This window comes from Schistocerca americana, chromosome X (genome assembly GCF_021461395.2).
Source record: "Schistocerca americana isolate TAMUIC-IGC-003095 chromosome X, iqSchAmer2.1, whole genome shotgun sequence".
Classification (NCBI taxonomy): Eukaryota; Metazoa; Arthropoda; class Insecta; order Orthoptera; family Acrididae; genus Schistocerca; species Schistocerca americana.
In genome coordinates, this window is record NC_060130.1 from 182,261,035 (window position 1) to 182,272,663 (window position 11,629).

Here is an 11,629-nt window from a genome sequence, read left to right on the forward strand (position 1 = left end):
AAGCACTATGTACACCATGGTCGCTTTCCAGATGGTCAACTTTTTACCGAATTCTCTTTAAAACTACAAATAAAATGGCTCTGAGCACTATGGGACTTAACTTCTGAGGTCATCAGTCCCCTAAAAACTTAAAACTACTTTAACCTAACTAACCTAAGGACATCACACACATCCATGCCCGAGGCATGATTCGAACCTGCGACCGTAGCAGTCGCGCGGTTCCAGACTGTAGCGCCTAAAACCGCTCGGCCACCACGGCCGGCTTAAAACTACAGAGTTTCTGTTTAGACGTTTTTATGCATCAATAAATATTCGATTACCCTAATGAGTACAAGGCCTACCCGGTAATGCTTTCAATACATGTAGTCAGCGGGTAGGAACTTTCTTCCTAGGTTCTGTAAACTTAAATTTTCTTTGTCAAATGATAACTTTAAATGCTAGCACCCTTAGCCTCCTAGTATTCCTCCAGTCCATACAGGTACCTTTCTCACACGTAGCACTAAGTACTCCACCGACAACACTGGTTAACCCAGTCCAGATTACAAATATCAATTAATTCAAAACATATAATAAAACACAGGCCATTCATTGATGTAAGAATTTTTTGAAGTTCTAGTGGGCCTACAATCCAGTAATATTATTTGTTTGAGGATACTTTTAAATCAGGATATTTAATCAGGAGAGGGAATCTTCACAATCTCATAAGTATGTGTGATCAAAAGTTGCTATTTACAATTTTGTTTTGCAAAGAAGTGAAGATTTCGGTTGAGTTTTCAACAGAATTTATTGTAAGAAGTTTCTTGTGGTTGCCATTTTCGCAGTAGCTGCAAAAAAACTGCAGTAGTTGAAAAGAGCGACGCCTTTTGCATCCTGCACAATACATTCTTCCACCCAATTTCTATCATTTTTCTCAGATGTCTGTCACAGTAGATTTTTCTAATGAATGCCTGGTCGGTGAATGACACTAAAACTTTTTTTACCTTCTCTTCACAGGAACACTCTTATCTGCATACATGTGAAACAGGACTTATTCATTCATTTGTCTCCTTCACCCTACTTATGAGTTCAGCTTGACTGAATCGTGTACCGTACAGTGGTAAATTTTTCACTACCTATTCATAGAGCTGTAAATATTCTAACCAGTTTGCATGATTGTATGTGCATATTTCCCAATGAACCTGTAAGTCCTCTCAGACGGGTTTCCTTCAGGCTGAAAGCGTCATATTTATATATATCTAATGCAACATACACGTAAAAATGTTGTCCATATTTCACAAGTTAAGCTTGAAGCGTTTATCTAACATCAACGTGGCTGACTTGCCATCTACTGGTATACAACTCTTTACTGTGCTCTTAATAACTGGACCTGCTGCAGTAGACATTGTAAAAAATGGTTCAAATGGCTCTGAGCACTATGGGACTTAACTGCTGAGGTCATCAGTCCCCTAGAACTTAGAACTACTTAAACCTAACTAACCTAAGGACATCACACACATCCATGCCCGAGGCAGGATTCGAACCTGCGACCGTAGCGGTCGCGCAGTTCCAGACTGTAGCGCCTAGAACCGCTCGGTCACTCCGGCTGGCTGTAGACATTGTAGTACACAGTTTAACTTACTTGGTGAAAATGTCATATAGTGCTACTACATGCTTAATTCCGCCTCTAATCGAGGGCAAAGGCTGTGCAACATCAACTGCGACGATTTCCAATGGTTTTGTTGGTATTATAGGGTGTAACTCTGTATGACAGCGTTTGTTTGTGGGCTTTGTTTTTTGCATGTAAGGCATGTTTTTAAGACGTGCTGCATGTATCTTCTAATGCTAGGAAAATAGCGACATAAGCTGATTTTACTGATCCACTTTGAAGCCCCATAGTGACCCTTTACATTATGTGTGTACAGAATTAACCCTAGCATACCAACAACATACTTTGTAAATATATACTGATGTGTAAGTAGGGTCCAAAACATGAAAATATCTTTTAGCACACTCTTTACAATGCCAACACACTTTTTCAGTTACGTATGCTACCAACTGGGGGAGGGGGGGGGGGGGGGGTAGGCGGTACTTAATGCCGACTGAGAAAAATAGTAAAATTATTTTTACTCACAACATAGTATTTAAAGAGGCATTGATGTATAAGTGAAATCTTCAACCTGAAAATATTAAATATGACATTTATTGGGGAAATGACATCTATTCTTAAGACTTAAATTTTTAAAGTACCTTTAAGCGAAAAATGTAAAAAATATATGGAATCCTGTAGAACAATTTATTAAAAACAATAAATAATTTTTTGAAATTGAAAAATATGCAATAACTGGCTAGACTGCATTATATTCAAAAGGTGGGCATAAAGTGTCCCCACCCTCTTCATATTGTGAGGGTTAAGGCATCCTCACATACAGATGGAATACAAATGTACCAAGTGTCATATCATATATCATACCTGTAAAACAGAACATTATTCTGTGGTTGGTAATGTTGTTTTAGCTTATCTGCAGTATTTAGTGTAAGTAGTGGGCTTGTACCACCGTTGGTCAGCATTCTGTAGGTATCCCATGTTTCTGCACATATCTAGGTAATATTTGTGGAAATTGTTATCCTTCATGAGTGAAACACTGGATTGATCTATAAGCTCCGTGTATTCTGGTAGGCCGGCCGCGGTGGTCTAGCGGTTCTAGGCGCTCAGTCCGGAGCCGCGCGACTGCTACGGTCGCAGGTTCGAATCCTGCCTCGGGCATGGATGTGTGTGATGTCCTTAGGTTAGTTAGCTTTAAGTAATTCTAAGTTCTAGGGGACTGATGACCATAGATGTTAAGTCCCATAGGGCTCAGAGCCATTTGAACCATTTATTCTGGTGGGCCCATGTGCCATGATGTTATCTTTTCCTGAAATGTGAACGACCTCAAAATTGTATTCTTTTAAAAAATAGGATCCAACACGTTAAGTGCAGATTTAGTGATTTGCAGAACCATGAAGAAAATTCAACATCTGATGACCACAGTAAACTTTAAATTTATTGCGAGAAATATAATAATCAAATTTTTAACGCCTATATTACTGCTAGAGTTACCAACTCAGTTGCTGAGTAGGCATGTCCATACTCTGACCATGACCAAACTGCAAAATTAATAACATGGATATTTCGATTTCCACTTTCTTCATTTAATTGAAGTAGACAGTCCCCTAGACCAGAGAAAACGCACGGGTCCCTAGGCAAAAATCTATGGACATGTCGGGATAGCATAAAATATATAAGTTAACGAAGGCATCTTTCATTGTATCAAAATTTCTTTTTCAGTCATTGGTACACATCCAAGGCGGATTTTTCTGTAATAGAGGTAACAGAACAGTATTAATCGGGAGCTGATTTGGCACAAACCTTCGAAAAAATGAGTGTAAGATGAAAAATACTTTAAGCTTTTTTTTCGTGCTAGTTTAAGGGAAATGCTTCATTGCATTGATTTTCTCAGCGTTGATATGATTACCATAGATGAAATTATACCCTCAGATAATCTTAATTTCGTCGGTCAGTGATTTTGAGTTTTTCAGTTTTGTGGTCAGCCCTGCCTCAGAAAATTTCTGTAGTATCGACGTGTTCTTCACAGGTGTAGGTACCTACTAATATATAATCAACATTGACTGAAGAGCCAAAGTAACCGGTACACCTGCCTAATATCGTGTAGGGCCCCCGCGAGCACGCAGAAGTACCGCAACACGACGTGGCATGGACTCGACTAACATCTGAAGTAGTTTTGGAAGGAACTGACACCATGAGTCCTACAAGGCTGTCCATAAATCTGTATGAGCGCAATGGGTGGAAATCTCTTCTGAACAGCACGTTGCAAGTCATCCCAGATATGATCAATAATGCCCATGTCTGGGGAGTTTGGTGGCCAGCGGAAGTGTTTATACTCAGAGGAGCATTCCTGGAGCCACTCTGTAGTAATTCTGAACGTGTGGGGTGTTGCATTGCCCTGCTGGAATTGCCGAAGACCGTCGGAATGGCCAAATGGACATGAATAAATGCAGGTAATGAGACAGGACGCTTACGTGCCAACTGTCAGATTCGTATCTAGACGTATCAGGGGTCCCATATCACTCCAACTGCACACGCCCCACACCATTACAGAGCCTTCACCAGCTTGGATAGTCCCCCGGTGAAATGTAGGATCCATGGATTCATGAGGCTGTCTCCACACCCATACACGTCCATCCGCTCGATAAAATTTGAAACGAGACGCGTCCGACCAGGCAACATGATTCCAGTCATCAGCAATCCAATGTCAGTGTTGAAGGGCCCAGACGAGGCGTAAAGCTTTGCGCCGTGCAGTAATCAAGGGAACACGAGCGAGCCGAGTGGCTCCGAAAGCCCATATCGAATGTTTCGTTGAATACTTCACACGTTGATAGCCCAGCATTGAAATCTGCAGCAATTTGCGGAAGGGCTGCACTTCTGTCACGCTGAACGATTCTCTTCAGTCGGTTTTGGTCCCGTTCTTATACAGGATATTTTCCCAGCCGCAGCGATGTCGGAGATTTGATGTTTTACCGGATTCCTGATATTCACGTAGCCTATCCCCGATGTTATTCAATCTGTATATTGAGCAAGCAGTAAAGGAAACAAAGGAAAAATTCGGAGTAGGAATTAAAATCCATGGAGAAGAAATAAAAACTTTGAGGTTCGCCGATGACATTGTAATTCTGTCAGAGACAAGAAAGGACCTGTGAAAGGTGGCTACACTGAGCCACAGCGCCAGAGATTGCGCCAAAGAGTATTATTCAGCCGCCTCCAATGGCAGTGCTTGGGGAGAACTCGTAGTAGTCAGTGCTTGTTGAGATGTGCTAGTGAAAAGTGCTGGTCGAGAACTCGTAGTAGGCAGTGCTTGCTGAGATGTGATACTGAAAAGTTCTTGTTGAGATGTGGTAGTAGCGAGTCGGTGTGGAGATATATTGTAATGATTAGAGTGATTTTGGTCAATATATGAAGATAAAAGAAAAAAAAATTTTCCTTTTCTTTTTATTATCTCAATGTCTTAAATAATGCAGCATTACAGGTTCAGTCAGCAAAGCATCTGGCTTGTGTTCTTGTATTAGAGTGTAATTCTGGTTTTCTTGCGCAATTATAGTGTTTCTAATTTTTTTATCACGTCAGTATAAATGGTATTTGAAATTTCTTGTCTTATTGAAGAAGAACCGTGCCAGATGTGTACGTTGAGTCATACTTCCACACACAGAACAGTTACACTTGTGTTTTGGTTTCGTGGGTTTTATAGTTGCTGGGGACTTAATTAATTAATTGTGTTAACGAAAATTTTCATTTCATTCTTTGTTGTTGTTCTATGCAGTCAGATTGCGTAATAATACTAGTCAGGGCCAACCGTTTACGACACAGCGTAATCGGACATACAGTTACGAAAAATAAAAATTATTTGCATTTTATTTAATTAAGCCCCCATGCACCTGGAACAGTTGGGTTGGGTTGTTTGGGGGAAGAGACCAAACAGCGAGGTCATCGGTCTCATCGGAGTAGGGAAGGACGGGGAAGGAAGTCGGCCGTGCCCTTTCAAAGGAACCATCCCGGCATTTGCCTGGAGCGATTTAGGGAAATCACAGAAAACCTAAATCAGGATGGCCGGACGCCGGAGAACTGGAAGAGCAGCTGAACGGAATGGGCAGTGTCTTGAAAGGAGGATACAAGACGAACATCAACAGAAGCAAAATGAGGATAATGGAATGTAGTCGAATTAAATCGGGTGAGGCTGCGGGAACTAGATTAGGAAATGAGACACTTAAAGTAGTAAATGGGTTTTGCTTTTTGGGGAGCAAAATAACTGATGATGGTCGAAGTAGAGAGGATTTAAAATGTAGAATGGCAATGGCAAGGAAAGCGTTTCCTGAAGAAGAGAAATTTGCTAACATCGAGTATAGATTTAAGTGTCAGGAAGTCGTTTCTGAAAGTATTTGTGTGGAATGTGGCCATGTATGGAAGTGAAACGTGGACGATAAATAGTTTGGACAAGAAGAGAATAGAAGCTTTCGAAATGTGGTGCTACAGAAGAATGATGAAGATTAGATGGGTAGATCACATAACTAATGAGGAGGTATTGAATGAAATTAGGAAGAAGGGAAATTTGTGGCACACCTTGACTAGAAGAAGGGATCGGTTGGTAGGACATGTTCTGAGACATCAAGGGATCACCAATTTAGTATTGGAGGGCAGCGTGGAGACACGTTTGAAGACATGTGGATGTCACCAGTTAAGGGAGTGAGGTTGTATACTGCCACTGCCATCCTGACATGGGCACGCAATATATTTCGTGGGACAAAGGCTGTGGAGATGGCAAGAGTGCTCGGTACTTCATTTTGGTCCCTGCAGCTGCAAGGTCAGGGACAGCCTGGGAGCTCGTTGTGCGCGCTGCCCTACACCAAGTGGCCACAAATCCTACAGTCGACAGCATGATATCTAGCTGCTATGGGTAAATGCAGCAGTGTGAGACACTGGTCTGTTCTGAATGTGGCAATGTTTAAAACAAGTGAAAATGCATGTACATTCCTATTCTTCCTTCCATTCTACTATGTTGGATGGAGCAGCGCAACTTTTAGATGTATATAAAAATTACTAACTGTGGTTATTTTAGGCCCTTGTCTAACAACAGTGGGCTTTCTTGCATTTCATACTAGAAATAATTATTTTTGGATGCATAGTTCATGCCGGCCTGTAGCAAATGTCTGAAAATACATGAGTACCATTTTCGGGTAGTAAGTCATAGAGGGGATGTGGCAGGTGATAGAATGAGAGTAACTGCGTCCTGTCCAATAAAGCTAACCACCTTGGTAGCTCAATTGGACTAATCTGGGTTAGATTTCCCGCCAGAATGAGAGCAGTTATGCTTGTGAATAACAAATCTTGAATTTGTGCAATCTAAGCGCCTTGGAGCGGTTTGGCACCAACCATCAGCCAATGGTGTACAGAACACAAGTGATAAGTCCAGCATATCTGAATAAGTAGTGATGGCAGCACCACCCATAACTTTCCAACCATTTTTATGTCATGCAATTGGCGTACGGAAGTGGGGGTAGTGAGGTGCTGGATGGAGATCAGAGGGGTGGGGGATAGCCGGCAACAGCATTTGACGTCATAGTGGGAAGGGGAGGCGGAAGTGGAAGGAGATCTGGCTATAATGCAGACTGTCCCACATTGGAGTTAATCACATTAATTATTATATAAAGCAAATAAAGGTGTGACATAGTACGTTGTAATTGATATAACCATGTATTCACTCCCAAGGACACTGTAAATACTATTTGTAAGAATTGTCAAAATAGTTTTTATTATCACAAGGAATTTATTAAAAAGTTTCAGTCCTATATCGAATGCACCTCTGTGAGATACTTTCATTTGCATTGGTTGTATGAAGGATTTTGCCAAATGTGGTGTTACAGTGACAGACATGACAGATTCTTTGCAGACCAAGTGAGGAGGCATAGTGAGCATACTGTACTTGCATGTGGGGGGATGACAGTTCAGATTACCTTCACGCCATACAGATTTGGGTTTTCCCTAAATCGCATCTGGGAAATACAAGGATCGTTCCTTCGAAAAGGGTCTGGTCCATCCTTTCATAATCCAAGCTCGTGCTCTTGCTTTGATGACATCAGTGTAAACGGACATTTAAAATCTGCTGTGGAGGCAGGTCTGCAAGGTTCTGCTAGAGAGTTTCCCCAGAATATTACTACGTAGTTTAGTTTTGAATGAATATAACTATAGTATGTTTTCTTGACAGTTTCCTTATTGGTGCACGACATCAGGGCTTGTAGGCATGACACACTTGACTTCTCTTATGATTGACAAACTCCGTATATTTCATCTATTTCAAATTCTTTAGCTGCCAGACACGAATGAAAATTTTGGCAGGGCTACACTACTGGCCATTAAAATTGCTACACCACGAAGATGACGTGCTACAGACGCGAAATTTAACCGACAGGAAGAAGATGCTGTGATAGGCAAATGATTAGCTTTTCAGAGCATTCACACACGGTGCTGACATGAGGAAAGTTTCCAACCGATTTCTCATACACAAAGAGCAGTTGACCGGCGTTGCCTGGTGAAACGTTGTTGTGATGCCTCGTGTAAGGAGGAGAAATGCGTACCATCACGTTTCCGACTTTGATAAAGGTCGGATTGTAGCATATCGCGATTGCGGTTTATCGTATCGCGACATTGCTGCTCGCGTTGGTCGAGATCCAATGACTGTTAGCGGAATCGGTGGGTTCAGGAGGGTAATACGGAACGCCGTGCTGGATTCCAACGGCCTCGTATTACTAGTAGTCGAGATGACAGGCATCTTATCCGCATGGCTGTAACGGATCGTGCAGCCACGTCTCGACCCCTGAGTCAACAAATGGGGACGTTTTCAAGACAACAACCATCTGCACGAACAGTTCGACGATGTTTGCAGCAGCATGGACCGTCAGCTCGGAGACCATGGCTGAGGTTACCCCTGACGCTGCATCACAGACAGGAGCGCCTGCGATGGTGTACTCAACGACGAACCTGGGTGCACGAATGGCAAAACGTCATTTTTTCGGATGAATCCAGGTTCTGTTTACTGCATCATAATGGTCGCATCCGTGTTTGGCGACATCGCGGTGAACGCACATTGGAAGCGTGTATTCGTCGTCGCCATACTGGCGTATCATCCAGCGTGATGGTATGGGGCGCGGTTGGTTACACGTTTCGGTCATCTCTTGTTTGCATTGACGGCACTTTGAACAGTGGACGTTACATTTCAGATATGTTACGACCCGTGGCTCTACCCTTCATTCGATCCCTGCGAAGCCCTACATTTCAGCAGGATAATGCACGACCGCATGTTGCAGATCCTGTACAGGCCTTTCTGGATACAGAAAATGTTCGACTGCTGCCCTGGCCAGCACATTCTCCAGATCTCTCACCAACTGAGAACGTCTGGTCAATGGTGGCCGAGCAACTGGCTCGTCACAATACGTCAGTCACTACTCTTGATGAACTGTGGTATCTTGTTGAAGCTGCATCGGCAGCTGCACATGTACACGCCATCCAAGCTCTGTTTGACTCAATTCCCAGCCGTATCAAGACCGTTACTACGGCCCGAGGTGGTTGTTCTGGGTACTGATTTCTCAGGATCTATGCACCCAAATTGCGCGAAAATGTAATCACATGTCAGTTCTAGTATAATATATTTGTCCAATGAATACCCGTTTATCATCTGCATTTCTTCTTGGTGTAGCAATTTTAATGGCCAGTAGTGTACTTTGTACTTGACCATCTTTAACAAAAATGTAGGGTTGGTGTGTGTTTTTACTTTGTTGTGACTGAAAATTAATTGCGACTGTCTTATTCTTATTTGTAATTAACCGATTGTTATCTTACTTTGAACATTTGGCTTCGAATCTCTAGAGATAAATTTATTTGTGACAAATGAACAGCTGTCTAAGATGGAGAGAATGGTGCAGTTCTTTTGGGGTTGCAACAGCTAATGTCAGTGCACAGAGAGTAGTCATTTTGTGCAGCGCAGACTAGACGCGAACTGGCAGTGCAGTCCCAGGAAGTCTGTAAAACGGGTTTTCCGCCTTCACCGCATGTCTCGTGTGGGAACGGGTCGCTACTGATAAGGATGCACGCGTAGAGATTCTAGCAACCACTAATAGGTTCAAAGTACAACTGCTTTACAAACGACACACAGCTGTCTATATTTATAGAATCAGTTATGAAACATCTTCGCAGCGTAAAAAATCGTACATTAGTTACGTGCCATGCCAAACCTCGACACTGCGAGTTTATTAATGCAAACATTTATCTCATCAGAATTGCTGAACATGATAATGGCAAACATCATTAAAGCGGTTTTAACTTAAAAAGTGATAATAAAATATTTTTACCTTAATGCAGGTGATCTAGTGTTCCCCTCATTCACTCTTACCCGTACTCTGAATGCAGCAGTCTGATGAGCTACATAGAGCACCTTGAGTTTTATCGCGTAATTAATATATTTGGTATTTGCTTGTATGGCGATTAATGCCTGCGCTTCCGGTATCCTTCGACAATTGGTACGACACCTCAAGCTTTCTTGTAATGGCTACGCGTGTATCTTTCGCTGATGTACTTTTGTTACATTTTCTGTTTACTTTTATGTAATTCTTGGAAGTTTTGCATGCTTAGAAATGTAAGGCTGATTAAATGGTGGTCTTTAGACTCTGTGCATGCAATTTTTTTTTACCGCGAATTGCTGCCTATCGTATTGAATGCAGGCATTACATGGATGTGTAATACACTTTAAAACACTTAGAAACAATACTCAGTATACCAAACAGCTGCTGCGAGTATTGTGTCACAGCATTAGGGCAAAGATAAATAGCTGAGTACAGTCAGTTCATGTGATACGTACACCACATCAGTAGAATGAAATGCAGTTCCTTACATTGTTACTAACCGGTTACTACGGGTTATTCCTTATTATTGGGAATGGAAATACTTATTGCTTATGAAATCAACGTGAGAAGAATAGGGTCGCCACCGACCCAAACCATACAGCTAATCAAAGATTTGGTCGAGTCGGAAAATAAATTAATTTGATCACAGACCAAAAACTCACAAAAATGCATACGTTGTGAGGTCTCTCACAGCGGATACGATGTAATTAATAGTATTGCCCGTGCGCTGTTCACGACAATCAAACATTTAAAATAGAATAGAAAATGCATGAACACTGCATAAGATCAGCTCCCAGCAACACACCTGAAAATATGACTTAATCTAAAGCATTTGTTATAAAATACAAGAGGAGACTAATCACTGGACCTGTGCACAAGGAAACGCATTGGATGTGCTAACGGGAAAGCTACGAGGTGAGTGGCTTAGGCGCAAAAACGTAATCTCGGAACACAAGAGAAAATTGTAGATAAAATCATTTATTCCTAAGATAAGGATATGAGGCATGTACACGATTCCTGATAACACGTGGTCTGTGGAGACAATTTCTAGGTATAGTGCCAAATTCCGACAACATCACATCACACAATCATGTTAACATTATCTAAAACGAACATGCGATCGGACAGTTAGTGATACCGGTAGCCCAACAACTATAATGTTCTACCACGTGGTTGGCTCCCCACGGACGAAAGACACATAAAGCAAGGAAAATTTACGATAAGGCAAGGCTCTAAACATTCAGAAAGGTGAAAGCTTATACAGGCACAGCTGAAGGCAAACAGACATCCATACAGAAGCGAGTGCTCACTTCTTATCGACACCTTTGTGTGGCGCTCTTCCGGCGGATCCAAGTCTGCTACAGAAATTTGCTAAAAGAAAAATCGGCCAAAGTTTTGCATTCCTTGCTGAGACAAGGCAAAGCAATCATCCAGATTTGAAAAGCGAGACCAAAGGCTAACAGCTCTCCCCTCGCCAAGTAACAACGCGCCACGCGGTCAGTCTAACTCACCCTTCTTCGACTGGAGCACAGCTGTGGACGCTTCCCGTACCGGCGGCAGACTGCCTCCCGCTTCTCCAGCCTCTTCCATCCTCCGCATGGCCCGGAAAACCCAAAGATGCCATTTCTGCCACCAACCTAACGCAGGT